Source organism: Amblyomma americanum, chromosome 4 (genome assembly GCF_052857255.1).
Source record: "Amblyomma americanum isolate KBUSLIRL-KWMA chromosome 4, ASM5285725v1, whole genome shotgun sequence".
Taxonomy (NCBI): domain Eukaryota; kingdom Metazoa; phylum Arthropoda; class Arachnida; order Ixodida; family Ixodidae; genus Amblyomma; species Amblyomma americanum.
In genome coordinates, this window is record NC_135500.1 from 126,017,465 (window position 1) to 126,036,736 (window position 19,272).

The 19,272-nt window shown below is 45.8% G+C and overlaps 1 long non-coding RNA gene across 1 annotated transcript in view; it reads right to left on the reverse strand.

Moving 5' to 3' along the window:
- The window catches only part of LOC144128323 (uncharacterized), a 30,892-nt gene extending 14,597 nt beyond the window's left edge, over positions 1–16,295 (reverse strand). The window contains exons 1-2 of the long non-coding RNA XR_013313771.1: positions 15,865–16,295; positions 15,738–15,774 (exon numbers count right to left, since the gene is read on the reverse strand). This is a non-coding gene — a long non-coding RNA (uncharacterized LOC144128323). The remainder of the gene's footprint in view (positions 1–15,737; positions 15,775–15,864) is intronic.
- Positions 16,296–19,272: the final 2,977 nt, after the last annotated feature.

Below are 19,272 nucleotides of genomic sequence, written 5' to 3' on the forward strand. Positions count from 1 at the left end.
CAGAAAGGCCACCGTTATCAAGGATATGGTTTAAGAAGCATTCAGAGTTTCGCTGTCCAAAAAATAAAGCCTTGGATCGTTTATTTCACATTAACAAATAAACAAGCCCAGCTTGGTGAGGTGGCTTATATGTTCTGTGTTTAATATTAGCTTCCATCGTTTTCAAGATTCCATGTCTAGTTTTAACGAGATCAGAGTTATGAAAGCCCATGAAACTATACTACAACGGCTGTCAAGAAGACCGAAATGTCTTTGCGTAAAATCTTCAGGCTTCTATTCCGACAAGGGCAATAACAGGGGTCGATGGTGGCCAGCTTAGTGCCCTGCTAAACTTCCCGTTGCCCGATTGTTCCCCCTCTCTTCAGCCTGATATCTTTCCAGACCTCGATATTCTCGCCACCTTTTTGCAGCACATTTTGATTTAGGCCTCATATCAGCGAATTCTGGCATCAGAATCGCGAAACTTCTTTTTTGACGTCGATAGCACTCTGATTGCTTGCACGGACGCCAGCTTAATACCGCAGTGGCCGAAGGATATCTGCATAGGCACCATCATAAACTGCGCATACTCATTAGCATACATTAGTAGGCATACTAGGCTAACACTGATACACCACGAGACACACACGGTCTCCTTAGGACAATTCGAGCAACCGTGCCTCAGTGTCATATATGGGCAGCGTGTCTGACTAGCAACCCAAGGGTCGTTGGTTCAATTCGAAGAAATTGTCCCAATTTCCTTTTCAGCATAATTACTTTGCTTCACATTCTTACACATTACAATGACATTTCAGTCGTGCTATGACCTCATGATCCCAATTTAACTTCTCCACGGATCAATGTATGACGTCATGACTCTTTCAACCAATTCGGAACTAGTGTGACAACGCGCACAGCTTTTCCTCCGAGCATTCGCTCTAACACTGTCGCACTAAAATCCAAAGAAAATTTCTCACGGGCACCTAATTACATTACACGTTGGCATTGCCAATGCTTTACATCGAGTTTTGAGTATTATTTCATAGTTGCGTTTGTAGAACCCTACACGCCTGTCTAAACACAACAGACCTTCTCTTCAGGTCATCTAGCTCGTGGTTATCTTTTCCTGATGGTGTCTAGAGGTGGCAACACGGACGCAGTGAAGATACATCGAAATGTATAGTTGGCACTTCCGTTCTGATGACGTCACTTCTGGTCCTGGTAATTATGCGGCCGGCGACGCATTTTTTCCCCAATGAGGATTCTAATGATGTCACATTAATAAGCTCGCACAACATATCGCTTTATTTTCTACTTACGCCACGTTTAAAAAAGAAAGCCCAATCTTTCTCCCCACCCGCCCGAAGAAAAGATTATGAATACAAGTAAAGCGCCTTGTGCTTCCTTTGTGACGAAAGAACATACTGGGACCATATATTAAATTGAAAACAGGAAATTGAGCGACAGATGTAATAAGCAAGTAGAGAAGTCCAGCGGACCTTTCCCCTTACAACGGCGTTATAGAACGTGATCTCAGTAAGTGGGGCTTACTTTGTGATTACGGATATCAAGCGCAATCCGTCGCTCACAGTTTCGACCATTTATCTGCGCTATGGAAGCTCACGCTGCGACGACTTTCATAGTCGTGAACAAGAACGGCTCTCAACAGTGGCATGAGAAATTAAATGCTAAAGCAGCTTTCCTGTGATTCATAAGCAGGTTGAGGCTGGACACTTTGTTCGCACACAGGTTAATAAAGAAAGATTCATATGCTTACGCAAACAAACCATTGAAAGAACCGCAAGCATTTAGATTGGCATAAGCTAGCGCATTCACTGCCTCATCGAGTACGTCTGCATAGATACTGTTCGGGGGCTCTTACTTCGCAATACATTCGCCGAAAGAACTACTACGCGACGCAGTTATCTACACTGGCTTGTCACTTTCGCCGGTTGCTATCCATATCTTTCTCGGTAGCCACTCGTACCAGACGGCAGGAAAGGGGAAACACGTCTGGCAAGCACTAAAGCTAATTGTTAACAAGGAGTATGACATGCATGACTGTCCGTTATGCAACCATGCGTTGGTTTTGCAAAGTAACGAATTGTGAAGGCCACACAGGGACTTTTCTGCTGCTGGGTGTCGCTGTTGGTTGCGCACTACATAATAACCCTAGCTGGTATGGCATGGTGTACGAGGCTTAACATCCAGAAGCAGCACATTCATTTATTCATAATATCTTACAGGGCTCAGAAGGGCACTAAATAAGGGGGACAAAGAGCGACAAATGTAAAAGAGAAACTAACCGTTACAACATGAGATACAATGGAAAAAGCATAAAGAAACTATTGTACAAGGGAAAGCTAAAAGGCAAAATATACATAGATACAAGGTACTTATTAGTAGCATGAATGCAGGACATATGGCGAATACTAATCAAAGCAAAATAATTGCTGGTGGTTTAGCTCTGGTTAAACCTGGAGTGACGCGATAGCTATAGCTGGCCGAGTGGAACTAGCTCAGCTGAATTGCAAAGTCAGTCTTTCGCCGCTCCGTTTCGCTGGGCGTTCCTTCTTCATCTTCGTCCCTCTTGATACGGCGCATGCGCACAGCCGCGATGCCTCCACACCACGTGGCTGGTCACGTGACCAACCGCGTGATCCGCGTGACTAACCACGTGATCAGCCACGGCGCCGCACTGTCGGAAGCTGCTCCGCACCACGTGACCAACCACTTGACAGCGTGGCGGCGCCGCCACGCTGAAGGCTCGAAATGCTACCGTAATGTAGCTATCGCTACAAAAATTCAGTGGTCCTATTAGAAGTGTCAGTCGATGTCAAAGTTGTAACGCTCACAAAGAACCAAAATAAAACGCAATAGCAACGAACATGTTCTCTAAGGGACACCGTAGTGGTGGGCTCCGGTATAATTTAGTCCACCTGTGGATCTTTAACATGCACTGACATCGTGCAGCAACGGGCGTCTTGTTGCGAAAGCTTTTTTTGCAGGCTAATTGGTGCTCACTGATAGGGTTTTACAGCGCAGACAGACAAACACAAGAAAAAACGAAGTGACAAAACAGAGCGCTGTTCTGCCACTTCGTTTCTTCCCGTGCTTGTTGTCTTTCTGCACTGTAAACCCCTACCAGCGTCTTGTTGCGTTTCGCATCCAACGAAATGCGGCTTCCTTGGACAGGATTCGATCGCGCGTCCTTGTACTCAGCATGCGAACGCCATAGACACTACGCCACCGCGGTGTTGGCAAACAAGGCCACGAGCAAGAGAGTCGAGAAAAAGCAATTCGTTGCGAATGAAGGCTTGATCAGTGTGGAGCCCGTACTGCTTTTCAATTGTATCATATTGTTACGCCGCGGAGTTCGAGGAAGAAGAGGAGAGAGGCGCGCACAGTCTGATCTGGGCTCTGGGCCGTCGGCGACCAGCTTTCATCCACTGAGCTTTCACCTGTATTAAAGCCATTTCATCCGCTACAATATTTTGCAAACAGCCGCCAAAAAAAGTAAACAATTTTATAAAGAATAGCCCACAAGCAACCACCTAAGTAGCGAAATTCGCGTAGTGTGCGATTCTTGGCAACACTTTTTGAGCGAGCGAGCACAGAGAACGCACTTCTGCCTGTGTGTACCAGCGCATGAGGCAATTTGGACAGTGTTTTTTCCTTGAATTTCATTCGTAATTTCATGGGTTCAAAAGAAGACCCAACACAGACAGAGTCTATATTCACGGGACTGGCACTGTATAGAACCGACCACCTAGCGTCATTTCCGCGTGCATGCGTTCCTTTTGTACCGCGCCTTTTTTTTAGCGATTGAAATCACGAATTCCAGAAGCCAGTCAAGGTCAATTTACACAGGTCGCGAAGGCAGAGCTCGAAAGTGATCTAGAAACAAGCGCCAGCGGCATCCGTAAAGCTGCGGAACTTGAGCGCCAAAGCGAAGTGCGCGGACAAACACAAATAAAATAAAAATAATTGGTTACATATCTGTAATTTATAAACAAGTAAAACATGATTTTAATTATGGATTTCAAAACACCCGCCGCGGTGGCTCTGTGGTTATGGCGCTCGGCTGTTGACCCGAAAGACGAGGGTTCGATCCCGGCCGTGGTGGTCGAATTTCGATGGAGGCGAAATCCCACAGGCCCGTGTACTGTGTAGTGTCAGTGCATGTTAAAGAACCCCAAGTGGTCGAAATTTCCGGAGCCCTTCTCTACGGCGTCCCTCATAGCCTGAGTCGCTTTGGGAGGTTAAACCTCATATACCATACCATACCATACCATACCATACCATACCATACCATACCTACTGATTTTAAAAGTGTTTTAGTTATTTACATTTCGTTGGGAAGTACAGCGTTTCTTTATTTTAAAAAAAATCTTTCTTTTCATGTTTATACACAGCAGCGGGCAGCGGCTCTTATACCATCCATCTTGGCCGACGAATCTCATCATCTCTTCAATTAGTTGCGCGCGGCTGCGCACCTTTTATCAGCGCTGCTTTTAGGTTACGGTGTCATTTAGTTATGGTGCCATTATTTACTTGTCCGCACACTGCGAAGAGGACGCTGGCTGTTCCGCATAATAAGCCGTCATGTTTTGAACGTGTGGGCTTCTATGCAAGCAGAGCTACCATTGTACATCTACCTTCCATCAGTTCCAATTAGCCCTAATTTTTGCTCAATTAACTTAGAGCTTCTGCCAGCGCACCATATAAAGTTACGACAAAATGGTAGTGTCAGGTGCTCGAGGAACGCTCAATATGACGAGCCTTCTCACGCTTGTGCCAGCGCCTTATTCAGACAATCCCGGAAGGCGCTGCAGACTGATGGAAGCAACGTGCCGCGATGCCCAGCCCGGATAGAGTCGGGAAAGATATGCACGTGCGCTCCCCTTCCACGCGATGGTTTCCGTCCTGTTGGTGGCTAGCGTTTTAATGTCCTCACCCTCTGTCTTGCATTCGCCCCATTACTCATGTGTCTTGCCGCGAAGAACAAGGAAAGCCATCAGTCGCGCCTCGCTACTTCTGGATGGCAACATAAACAGTTCGAGAAATCCTACGCCCAAATGCTTAAAATTTCACCCCGAAAGCTCTCCTTCGTCAGTTGTAAAGCACGTTCCAATGATCTGGCACGGAGCGCGTCATATTATGCCGAGGCGACTATCAATATCCGCGTTTAGCCTCTGTGTAACCCTTTACGCAGAAGCGGGACGCACTTGTCCCACTTGCCGGGAAGCCGAAAACGATGGACCTACGTGTCAGTTTTGCGTGCGAAATACTATGTAGCTAGCAAACGAGCAATTCAGCGTGTTTTTCTAATTAGCTAATATACCTCCTTAGCGTTCTGCGTGTTTTTACAAGCCCGTGTGTATAGTTCGACAAGACCCATGTTGGCGAAAAAAAAAAGCTTTGAAAAAATTACTCAGCTTTTTAGCCTTTTCCATCAGTCAACTGCCTGATTATATTTGTTGCAGAAATTTTTAATTCTAATAAAAAATAATCTAATGCACCCAAAAGACAGGGGAAGGATGTATACCTCATATGAGGTGTTTTTGCGAAGTACCTGGTAAACCTGTGCGCCCCTTTATTCTACAAATCCAGTGGTGTAAATGGCTGTGAAGCGCCTTGGAAGCGCCCGCTAACAAACAGAGAAAGCACTTATTGTAGCATAAAAGGTCTCTACACGCTTACATTGTAAGAAAAGAAAGCCGAACCTTTGTTGTGGGCCGTATTAAAACAACTCCAAATAGAACAGTAGTGATGCAACTGCTTATAGGTTGTACGCAGTGTGTTAGGCAACGCCTCCTACATTACACTTATGACCTAGGTCATCCTATATATCTAGCCTGCTTTTTGGTCAGCACGTGAACGCGCAAGCTTGCGCTACTACACATAGCAACGTCGCCGAAGACGGTATTTTTCGTGGTGACAGCCCTGTACCAGGTTTCAAAGTTCCTATAACCAGGCTCGTATAAATAAACGGTTGCGGCGTATTAGTAGTTATGGTGGACTGATTATTCACCTCTTTGACAACCCACGCAAAGGATGGAGCTGTGCGTAAAAGTGGAATCGCTTTGCCGACTATGCTAGCAGCTGACCTGGCACGAGCCACACACGACATTTTCTCCGCGAATTGCTATGCCCAGAAGTATCTTGAGCGAGCTGTGGGAATGCATTCCATGTTAACTCCTACGTACGTATTTACGAATTTGAACAGCATTTCTTTATTTAGCTTTGGTTTGTTGTTCCTGAAAGCTGGTTCCATATTAACCCGCTTTACTACAGCGGGACATATTTTAGCCAGTTGCTTCAAGTGCCGACAAACAGACAGCCGTGCGCTTCCGTACCATATTTCTGCGGGACGATTATTAGTGAACTATCAAATGAACCATTCAGCGTGCGTTTTTATCTTTCCCTAATGCGCCTCTTTGGTGTTTTTTGTGTATTTACAAGCGCAGCTGTGCAGTTCGACGCGGGCCAATATGGCGGTAAAATTAAAGTTTTAAAAATCGCTCAGCGTTTGAGCCTTTTCCATCACGTAAACTGCCTCACTTGAAAAAATTTAGAAGAAAACTTGCATTAGAATATGCAAGTTTTCTTCCACTTCAATTTGTCTGCGATACGGGCAGATACCACTTTTGAGATCTGTTTACGAAGTCATTGATACTAACACGTACACTATTTTCTACAAAACAAGTGGTCTAAATGGCTCGAAAGTGATGTCATTCCATTTCTTGAATCATTGTGAGTGCAATTTTACCATTGGTATGCACATGAGAGCCGCACGCAGCTTATATCGCAGGAAAAGCAAAGGCCTTCTTGTTCTTTATCGTTCAGTTACAAAACTTTTAGACCACTAGAAACAATGATACTACACGTTGCGTTATCTAATGTATGTAATGCGCGGCCTCAACTCAAGCTGCGACTGCACGGGAGTGGATTCCTGTTGCGAACGCGTAAACAGGCTTTGGGATCCGTGGTCTTCAGATGTGGGATCACTTGATTAAGTCTTGTGCCTCTGAGGAATTCGATCCACATCTGATCGGGACAAATGTTTTATCACAATGAACCCAGAGATAACGCGTTATTCGAAAGCGTTATCGGTACCCCCTGTGCTGCTGCAGAGAATGCAGTGAACATTTGCAAACAGCATGCCTCGATAAGCATCCTACGAAAACAAGTACCTTTTTATTTTCCGTTCGGGGGCGTTTTACGTTGGCGTTAGGAGTTTTCATTGCGCAGATTTTTTTTTTATTTTGACGGACATCTATACACGTATCGAAAGTTTCTATACGTATGTCTGTTGAGTTTGTTGCTGTTTCCTGTCGGTGAGAGTACCAACACGCCACCGCTGACGCCAGGCGAGGCCGACAGAACGCCAGGCCGACAGAATCAAACTTGAATCACCCGACCGTGACTAAGTCGAAGGCCTTCGAGTCTGAAAAGAAACACGCCTTGGAGACGGCGGAATAGGTGGGAAACGTTCCCACTGCTAAGTGCGCAATCTTTGAGCACGTATATCCACGACATTTCTGCGCCGTATTCTTGAGGTATACGTCCCCGCTTCAAATTCGCAGTGTTCGCGATCGCGCTAGGTACATGCCTAAGTAAAAACGGATGTCACCAGTATACCAGCTGGCCACGCTCGAACAGCCAACTCACATGTCCACAGCGACGTTGGCCGACTTCTGCTTCCAACTAGAGTCAAGGTTCCTCGTTAAGCGGAAGTTCGTAAGTGAGAATTTTGCTGAAGTAACCTAAATTTTCAGCGTTCTTTTTCTGTCTCTGATGTACTGAAATTAAATTGGAATTGAAATTGTTTTTTTCGGGGAAAGGAAATGGCGCAGTATCTGTCTCACATCTCAGCGGACACCTGAACTGCGCCGCACAGGAAGAGATAAAAGAGGGACTGAGGGAAGAAATGAAGGAAAAGGTGCCGTAGTGGGGGGGGGGGGGGGGGGGGGCTCAGGAATAATAATGACCACTTGGAGATATTTAACGTGCGCTGACATCGCACAGCACACGGGCGCCATTGCATTTCGCCTCCATCGAAACGGGGCCGCGGCGGTCGGGTTCGAACCCGGGTACACCGGCTCAGTAGCCGAGTGCTCTAACCACTGAGCCACCGCGGCGGGCCTATTGTACTAAGGCTTCGTAGTTTTTCCGCGAAACTTTTTTTCTATTACACCGCTGTATATTTCACCTATCAAAGAGGAGAAACGAACCAAAGGAGCATGCGTGCCTTGTGAGCCGTACTGCTGCGCTACCTGCGCTATTCCGGTTCGTTCAATGAAGCAACAAAAAAGAGGCATGCGAAGCCTTCAAAAACATTGAAACTGTTATAACTCGTTTTTTTTTTCTTGAATGTCAGTTCGTGTTTGTAACTGCTGTTTTTATGCCCACTCCAAGCTTTTTGTGATCGCTGTCATCAACCAACGCTATATGGCTCCGACAGCGGCTGGCGACTGAGCCTTCGGCACCGCTGCCTGCAGAGGCGTCGGACGTGTGCAGGAAAATGATTTTTTAGGTATAACACGAAAGAGCAAAAGCAAGATAGTGTCCACTCTACCTGGACAATTCATGGTTTTTATTTGTAATCATATATCTCCTCTTTCTTATCCTCTTCGTTCCTTAAGTGCAGCTGAGGAGTCCCCTACGAATGGAACACTTCTCCGTAACCTTGCCTTCTTCCAAGGCTACGACGATGTACCAAGTTGTACTGAACACAACGCAAAAAAAGGAGGCAATGGACGAAAAGCGATTGAGTCTATCTATCGTTCTATGAGCGGTTTTGAGGCAATTTCGCCCAGATAAACAGGGTCTGTGTCGGCGTCGTGGTGTGTAGTAAATGAAAAGTCCCGCGCTCACCTGCTCGCCAAGATAAATTTATTCTGCAGTGTTTGAGGCATACAAAATGTGTGGACTGAAAAGTGGGTGCAATGGAGAATGGGCCAGCTGTTTCAACAAGGCTCACGACTGGGCGAGTTGGTACTGGATCATCTTAAAATCAGCCAAAAGACGCAACACGGGAGAAAATAAGAAAACCAGCCTTGTCTTGTGTTCTTTTCTCCCGTGTTGCGTCTTGGCTGGTTGGCTGGTTTAAGAAGATGCAGTTGGTGTAACGGGGCGCACATGGTCCTGGATGGGGTCACGCGCCTATGCGGTGGGCGGGCTACAGGTTCTTACCGTCAGTACAGCTACCGGAGCCCCGTATATCTTCATTTAGGAAGCCGGCGAAAAACTTGGGAGCTTGTTTTGGGATTCTTTTCGAAAGCTGGGTTACAGGCCAGGGCGTTCTCTAAGTTTATGTTGTTTTAAGACTCATATTTAGCTTCACGCGGTTTCTACTCTACCTTTGTTTCGTCATCCAATCACATGCAACCTTGAACCGGTCCTGTCTTGCGCTGACGATAGTGAGGCCGAGACCGTTTCAACCAAAGCATTAAGGTGTTCATCGTGTATGCTTCCACAGGAAAAGGCCAACTTGCCAAGACATCACGGAAACTATGTTGAAACACATCCATGTAAATTTCATCAACGACTACGTGAGCAAGCCGTGCGTCATTCCTGGTCGCGGCGGCCGCACTTAGAGCGAGGCATGTGTTACGAAACATCAAGTGCTGGAAATAATTGCGAGCGTTCTATTCGGACGCACCACGTTTCCCGGAGTGTGGGTGTGGTGTCCCACTCAAAAACCTCTTATAGCGATTAAAAATTATTTCCTTAAATGTAATTTTGCAGAAGCTGTCATGTACGTTTTGTATTCATTTTTCTTGGGATGTCAGCCACGGCGGCAGCAATTGAGAAAAGACAGACAACAAGACGTGTTAGTTGATTTGAAAAATTCCTTGTCATGTTCATAGATTACACATTCAATCATTTTGCGTGAACGCACTTGTGTACTTCTGTAGCTAGATGAACGTTGCTTTTCAGCGCTTTATTTATGGGAGCATCTTTGATAGTTTCCAAGGGATAATAGTGTACTATTACACTACGCGAAAGACTCGTCGTAATGAGAAGCATCCTTTACAGACTCTTTTTGGTAGAACAAACGCATTTAAGAACAGATTCTTCCCTCGAACAATATCTGATTGGAACTCGTTGACTGTACCTATTATTCGCTCTCTTGACATGAAGCAGGCGTCATAAGAATTTTGTCTTTAGAAAGGCAATGACTTCTCGGTACTGCGAGCTTGAGTATTTACTAGCTGATTTCATTGATATATAGTCTTTTTTTATTTTCAGAAGCAATGTAAGGTTTCTGTTCACATGATGTTGCGATTTCTGACTTGGGGCAATCTGGCCTGCTGTTTGTTGAAATAATACTAGTAAAAAAAATTATGCCGGGGAAGAGAGACGCTGAAGATTAAAGCGAGGAGTCCACACACGCACAAAAAAAAACTGTCGGCCCTCATTTAATACAAGACAGGTTTTCCGTTTGTTAAAAAAAATTCGGTGGTGGCATACCGGTTTGAATATCCGCTTCGCATGCGGGAGGTGCCCGGTTCGATCCTTAGTGCCACCGGCTACCCACTAGTGATAAAATGTGTACAAGCTTTGACCTGGCCTTGTGCTCGATTCATCTGGGCTGAAGTGCTTAGGAAACTTGTCCTTGACCTCACCTTGTGCAGTGAAGACTATCTTGTGTCATGGCGCTCTTTAGCCAAAGCTGCCCTTGCGCCATAAAGTTTATCATCGTCATCATCATCACCACCACCACCAATTTTTAAAAGAACGTCGCATTCACAGACTGCATCCTTACCGATCGAAGATAAGGGATGAAGAAGAGCAGGTCAGAGAACTTAGTTGGTGTCAGATACCAAAATATGTCTGTAAATAGTGATTGACGGAGCATTTGGTGGCCTCATTGCCTACTGCCACTGACGAAGATTCGGGCTGGCTGGGCAAAATTCACCAGCAAAATCTGAGGTAATTAGCTTTAGCAAGAATGCCAAGCAGTAAGGTAAAAAGCAGTCTCTGGTCGAATTAGATTTCGTTAGAAGCATTATCATTGCTCTTTTGAATCGAGAAAAACTGTCAGGATCATTTGAGTGCTTTATTCGCCTTAGTCGTCTACCACTACGCGATGCCTATTATATATCACGCGGTATGCAAAGTGCTTTAGAGTATTTAGAACGACAGCTGTATTAATGTCGTTCTTCGAGATGATCGTGTCATCGTCGACGTGTACACCCCATAACTGCTTACTACGCCTAGCTACAGCAGCACTGTAACCGAAACACTAGAAACACTGCAATTGCAGCACTTCAACCGAGCCAATGTTGAGGGCCTGTTGCAATAGTGAAAAAGTGGGGCTACTGCAACACGCGCGCGCTGAACTTTGCCGTACATTTCGCTCAGCGCTAAGCTTATAACAACCACATTGAAATAGTTGATTCTCAGTGAACGTTAAGTTTGCTTAAACACACCTTACCCCTTTATAAGGCCCAAGCTGTGTGCGTGTCCCAGATGCACACAGATAGTAAAATCGCACTCAGAATGACACTAGGAATTGATTGACATCACTTTTATTTATTGTGGTTGTGTGATACTGTGGTTGTGTGATACGGGCACTCGGGGCATCTTGGGACTTTCTGGCGAGGGGTGCAATAAGGATATCGCAGTAGCATCATCGCATGTGCAGAAAAGGAAAAGGCGGGCAGTGTTTTTTTTTTTCAATAGATTGCTGTGTGAACATTGTTTTTTTTTTTCATGTTAAAGTGCCCAACTACCGATGTGTCAGTATTCCGCGGCCAAACCTTCCGTGCTCACTCACTGCCCAAACAGAAGAATGCTCTAGGTGGACGTCCGCAGTAAAACACATTTCGGGTCGGGAAGTGGGACCAAGACTAGTAGAATATTGCACATTTAATGTCCGTGCTTGATCCTAAGCTGTGTATTCGGGATATTTGAAAGGACTCAGATATTAGAGACAAATATGATATCTGTGAATTGATTTACAACTATTACTTTCCTTTTGCCCGAGCAAGGCTGGCAGCGACGGTGCAACATGGAGTCCTGATGAGCGCCCTCATGGATATGCAGCATATGTTACTCACGTTTAGTCGCAAGTAGACTCTGACTGTGCTTTGGGTTTCGTACTTTCTCAACTGCAGTCTTGGAGGATGAGAATGACTGTGATAAGCCGTAGCATCTACAAAGCTGAGAGCAGAGGCGTACGACTCGAAAATGTAAAACTAAATGTGACAGTGCTCTGCTGGCGACACCGGCATAAACGGCTCGGTGCATAAAGTCAGTACAGTCACTACTATCTGTCACTACAGTTAGATCTTATCGGTCTATCTCTCAATAAAAATCAATCTGATTATTTCTCTCTTTGTCTCTTTGTAGAACTTGCTTTTAAGCCTATCACTAATTCCCCGCCTGGAGGCAGCGCGAAAAACTGAACGTTTTTTTTTGTGCTGCTTTCATTCACCAAATTTTTATTATTCATGACCATTATGAATGAAATTTTAGAACTATGAAGCCCACCGTACTGCAATAAAAAAACCATACTTTTCATCTACTACACTGCTGATTGCTTTTCGCAGGGTGATGGAAAGTGCAGCCGTCCTTTTTAAAACTATAATGTCCGAATGCCTGCTTGAATGTGTTCAGCAGCTCCTCGCACTCCAATTGTCTAGAGCACACAAAACTCTCCGGCGAATCAATTTAGGGGACCAATTATGCCTGAAGCGGCATCGTAATTAGGAGCGCAAAGGAGGTAAGAAATAAAGAGCGCGGACTTATTATTGGAGGTTGTAGTTTTTTTTACTTGTTCGAAGTATAGTGTTTCTGCTGTATTGTGCTAAGTAAACCCGCTCATGTGAGCGTCGAGCTTGCTTCTGTGCAGCATTTGCAGGCAGGCCGCACAGCATCCTTTCCTTCTGCCTAGGAAATGAACAAAACCTTGGTTGAATTTTCAAAACATCCGCACTTTAACCAGTAACACATCGTTTACCTCACAAGACAAGAGGAAATTTGCTAATTGCGAGCGCGAGGCTCAGGGCTGAAAAGAGGAAGAATAACATTTAGTAATGGCTCGCCATATTGAATTTCCGGCAAAACCCAACCACTGGCCGGAGGACTGGTGGTGGTCTATTTGCCTTATACAGGGACCCCGGAACAGCGAGGCCAAGGGGGGCGGTCGCCCCCCCCCCCCCCCCCCCCAACATTTTTCCAGAGGGGGCAGCTCCCCCCCAGTCCCCAATTTCTTGCACTTGGATCAGATTTCTGACAATTGAAACACTTATGTTACAGGACTCTCATAATGCAAAGCACAGTGGAGCTGAGCTACTTATTGGTTTCGTAGCCAGTTGTAAAGCATTTCGTATACGAGTTACCTAAACCAGTCATGCCCCAACAGAAGCAGACTGTCTGGCCCGTGTACATGATCATGATTAGCAGAATTTAAACAAGCCATGCACAAACATTTTAAATGCAATTGATCTCTCCTCGTGCATAAAGCTGTCCCATTTTAGTCTGTTTTATATTGTCGTGAATCTTTGCGCCATTTGTTCGTTTGCAACCAAAACCGGCGGCGCGCGACTTTATCATTTTGTTTTGTAATGCGAGATGCGACCAGACTTATCTCTCTTGACCGTGGCCACGTGCAAATGCTTCCACATTTTTTCCAGATTGCTGTGGTTTCTTTTGGTTCTTTATCTCGAAAGTTCCTTGCCAGCTTTAAATTGAGCGCGGCCAAGAACTGCAGGCATTCACTCCGATGACCGCTGAACACACTTGTGGCGAACGCCGCCACCGGGCCATACAGTTCTTAGTGGAGCCCTTAAAGGGTTTCTTTCGGAAGCCTTTTCGTTGTCTTCCTGACTGCTAGAGTGTCGTCACCCCAACGTGATAGTTTACATCAACCTTTGAAAATTGAATGAGCATTAAATAAATAAATAAATAACAAAATAAGCTCGAAGTCTTGCCCCCCCCCGCCCCGCACACATACGCACTAAAAAAAAGTTCCGGAGTCCCTGGCCCTTATACGCTAGCTTACGCGTGTTCAGCGTACAGCGCCTTGCTAAATCCCTATGCTGTGTTACGATCAACTCAGAAGTGTAGAAATTGTGCCGAATCGCATTTTAGTTTTCTGAACATATGCACTGAAGCACAAATGGTGCATGACCCATATATGCAACTGGCTGCATTAAACAAGTAAAATATCTCTTTTTTCGGCATTTGCCCGTTATTTTACATGAACCGAAGTACATGCATTGTAGTCTGAGCAGAGCAGAGCAGTTGCTAAATGTTTGCAACCATGCATGGCTTTTTCGAATGCCTGATTTTAGGAACGAGTTTGGAAAAACAGTTTTGAAACCCATCTTCGCGCAGCGGGAATGGGTAGAGAATGTGATGAGTACGCCTGGTAGCTTTGGCATCTTGGCCGTGAAAACTAAGGCGCTGTTAAAAGGCAGGAACCACACGCTTTCACAGAACGTTAGGTGCATGCGCAGTTTTAAAACATCCCAAATTCGTCGGCCTTACCTGGAATGAAAAATTTAGTGACAGACATGTATACCACGCCCCGCCTTCAATATATATGCGGACTTTAATAATGCTGGATGTTGGACTAGTTAATGTATATCTTCAAAGGGTGAAAAAATAGTGCTAGGAAACATCAAAGGGAGGAAAGAACACCAACATGCGATGGTCCGTGTTCCTTTCATCCCGTCCATGTTTCCTTGCAATGTTTGCCCCCCCCTCCAAGAGATAATGCATTCCGCGAATCTTATACAGTCTTGGGTTATACGATCAGTGGTAACACAGTCTTGAGGGCTCAACTACAGCCGGCTTAGGCCGCACAGACGGTACGAAAGCGGACTCAAATATTTAGCAGGACGTGCTTTCTACTGCTACCATTAATAGCCTCGTCCCTAATGCGACGTTTCGGTTTCACTGTGCCCATTCCTCTCGCGGCATCGCTAGCAACCTGCAAGCGACAAGTGCATGATCGGATTGATGGATTTTATTGGCATGGATTTTATTGGCGCCACCTTGCCTAGTAAAATTAAGTGACCACCGTATTAATAAATTACCTGCTTTCTTATTTAACAGCCGCATTCTGGTTCGCCGGCACTGAAAACTATTTTCGTCGTATGTACTAAGCTAGCTGTTTGGGTTTCTGTGCCGGTCCGTGCCTTTTTTTCTACTCAACTAGCCGATGCGTTAATTTCACTTTCACTGTCCCTGAATTACAGAGCTTCAGTAAGGCGGACCGTGTCGTCCGCCTGAATATCTGGATGTGCATCTTCATAGTCTACCAGAACTTGTTTAATGTTCGATACACTGTTGCAGCAGGCTACTCAGAGCAGTCTGGTGTTGGACCAGTCACAGGGTATATGAAACCATACGGTTCGTTTCATTTACTTCACTTTTCTTTCGCAATCGGAAAGCGTCAGGCTGAAGAGGGGAGAGAGCTGGCTACGGTAAACCGCCACGGTCACTTCTCTGCTCTGTAGATGGGCTAGATGACTGGGAGTAATCGTAGTGGCATGTTTTCTTTAATTAATAAGGTGAAATTTTGGCGCACTTTACAACAAATCACAGCGTGTCGCTTCGTCGCAACGAGTTTGATGTTGTCAAAAATTGAGGTAGAAATCGTCGTTCCCGCGATAAAAAGTGCCCTAGCTGTCAAATCTGGCAGGCATGTCGGCAAAGAAAAAAAATCGACAGCGTCATCAAAGGTTGAAGAGAGCGCAAAAAAAAGCGACACAAGGTAGCACAACGGCACCACTTACATTGTCACGAGCCACAGCAGAAAACAAATCTTGAGTCCTGACGAGCGAAACGCAATAATATCGAACGTGACGCACAGATCGCCTCGGTTTTACTTACGTCACCAGCCAGAAGATCAAGCACACTCACTCTTCACTAATGGCGCCGCGCGGAATATCCTTAGGCGTGGCACAACACGGTCACATGCAAGCAATAGCATGCGTCCTACATAACCCGAGACCATCGTTGACGGCTCCTTTGCGCCAGCGGCGAGGGTAACGTTAGAGCATGCAAACAGATCCGCGGGTCACGTGACGGAACGCGAACCGCGCCGCGTAGCTGTCGCTGTGACTGGAACAAACCCGTCGCCTTTAAAAAAACGGGCGCCGTCTTAGCAGCGGTCAGCAAACAGCGAAACACTCGCCCACGATCAGACGCGAAAGCACGTCGGCACGCCTAGATGCGGAGAAAAAGCCGGGAGGAATCCAGTTTCTACGAAGAGCAAAATGCAGCGAAAGTGACGCCAGCACGACGCTTGGCTTATTAAAAAGGAGTCTCTCCGAGCGCCTGCGATGCGCCTCTGCATATTGTGACAACGCAATATCTGGCGGGGGCTTTTCCGGCGCGAGGCGCCGGCGGCGTGAAGCGTTGATTCGCGAGACCGCAGAGCATTTATTTTTGTAGTTGATGAACACCCCCGCCTCATAGTGTCGTTACTTGCGCTACTTGCGTTCATGCCACGCCATCTATGATCAAAATAAAAATGCTGCTTGTAAGGTAGTGATTATGGCGACGCACAGATGGCGCTTTCAATTTCTACTGTTACTTTCTGCCTAACCACGATGCCGCTGACGATGCCCTCACGGCAATGGGGAAAAGCTCAACATTGTAGCAAACGGCGACAATTCCCCGTTGAGTGTCTTTAGCGCGTGGTAATATTTATTGACTACAGCTGTCATGCATATATTGTTTCTGTTTAGTTTCGCCTCGAACCATGCATGGGCGATGCGCTACGTTGTGCTGCCACTCCGGGCCTATTTGAAACCCATAAATGGGCGATCGTCAAGCAGCGAGACCTTAAGTTTAAAGGGACAAAATAAACGCCAATAGTTTACGATAACAATTTTATCTGCGGCGCTACTCGTGTACGGAGGAATTACAAAATTCTCTTTTTACTGAAATTTGCGCTGCACGCCCGTTATACATGTGAACCTGTAGAGGTGCGCTCGCGAGAGGCCAGGCGGCGTGGAATCACCAAAGAGGCTCTCGGAAGGCCCGTCCGCGTGACTATATCAAGCATACCGCTTATCTTTTCACTATTCCCATACAAAACTGTCCTATGGCCGGTTATAGATTTTCGGCCCAAACAGCTACAAACGTTTCCTATGTCCATCTATAGCCGTAGTTTACAGACGGATATATTTTTCTATAGAGAGCTAAAACCAGTTGTATGGCTCCAAAGCTGTGGCATAGATTTTTGAATAGCTGGCAATAAGCACTTCTTTGGGTGCCCACAGACGTTCAGAAAGGCCATAGACGGACATAGCTTTTTCCACAGACGCCGATAGGACGTTTATTTGTAGGTGGTTTTAGCATAGCGGGGACGTACCAGCGTTAATTGAATTATGCCGGTTTACCGGATGCCGGCTACGCGCGCACAGTGTGGTCTCTCCAGAGGCACCATAGTAAACCGCTATACATCTATGCTAATAATCCTACCAGTTGCATGTGGTTCTTCTTGCTTCGTCTCAATCAATTATCTTTAAGCGATAAATAATTACACTGTTATTCCCCCATTGATCAACAGCACAAATAAAAAATGTATACATATAAATATTCCACTATGCTCCTTGCTTTTGGTGGCTGTTGGCTTCTTTCATATGTATAGACGGGGAGAAAAGTCTCTGGAACACGTGTTCCTCAAACAAAGCCGATAGCTCTGCTATTAGCCGGTGGCTGGATAACATACTTCTGGAGGTAAAAGTGAAAATTTTGTTCTCCCATCTCCACAAATGTGGTCTCCAGCCGCTATCCACTAGTAGAGCTATCGGTTTCGTTTGAGGAGCGCGTGGTCCAGATACTTTTGTCCCCGACTGTACGATAATACTAATGCGTCTCGATTACGCTAAACGTGTCTAATGTCATGGGGAAGCGTTTGACATTGAAAATCCTAAGCGTCAGTAGCCTGCGGGGGTTTGTTATAAAGCACCTCAAATGTGCCTATATTAGCATCCGGATCAACATGATTCTGTTTGCACAAAGTCCACTGCAAATTATAGGTCTTTCAGTGCTTTCACATTAACAGCCACGCCATGTTATAAAAAGCCCTATTTTTAGCTAACCGCAAAACTTCATCCTTTTGAGTATTGCTGTGCTTTCTTCTCTTGAAGGACTCAGGACTGAGTGCAAGATTGTGAACAATCAGTGTGTGCCCTGTGTACCCTGCAAGTAACGGCCAACGGACACGTGGAAAAGTGATCATATCGCTTTGTTCTCTCCCCTTTCTATCTCTCCCTCCGTTCCCCTTCCCACGTGTAGGGTAGCATACCGGGCGCTGCCTAGTTAACCTCCCTGCCTTTCCGTCTTTCTCTCTCTCTCTTCTTCTGAGCGCACTAACCGCGTACAGTTGGGCGCCCTTTTTTTTCGAACAAAATTAGCACAAAAAAACAGTGCACGCAATCGAAGTGTTGGGAGGGAATTTTGTTTATTCTCTGCTGGTGCGCTTTGTCAGTGGCGGAGAGCATGCGAGGGTGCGAATGTCCGTTAAGCGGCATAGAGCCAGGGGCTCGCGAAGAGCAGGGGCTCGGAAGCTCAGAGAAAGCGGCGGTGCCGAAATTTGGTTTAGATCACACCGTACGCGCAGAAATAGGCGTCGCCAAGAGAAAGATAGAAAGATAGAGCGAGAAAGATTAACTTCATGGAACGATCTTCGACCCACATTGCATAACTCGGGCGGCTAGTCTCCTTATTGGCCAGGATTTGCATAATAAAGATAGCCCAGGAGACTGAGGACAACTCCATGAAATTGTTGTTCCTTGCAAAATTCGATTCTTTTTCTTTTTTGTACCAAGGCTGACGTTCGTCACAGAGCACAAACGACGAATTTATTATTAACGAATTTAGAGTTGAAAATGTCCTGCCTATTTCTCGTCACTCGATCGAAACTCGTGACGTTGAAGATGGCATCGAGTAAAGTAGAGTGGCCTCCGTCTTTGTCGACGGGATGTGGACGGAGGGGGGAGTATGATCTCGGAGGCCCGTAAGCGAAAATTGCGTTCACGTCATCGCTGTCTGACTGAAAAAGGTGGGTTGGAGCGATACCTTCATTCCCCTTTTTTCGTCTCATCTATCTCAAAGAAGCTCCGTTTTAGTTAAAGTTGCCTCTTTATCATTAGAACGCGGTATTCAGTTGATATAGGAGGACTTTCATATTTATCCCCAGCCTTCCTTTAAAGGATACCTCCATCGAAAGGAACATCTTCCGAGGCGAGGCAAGAGAAACGGAAAAAAGAGAGGGAGAAAAAAGTGGGGTGAGGAAGTGCATTGCAGCTCTTGTAA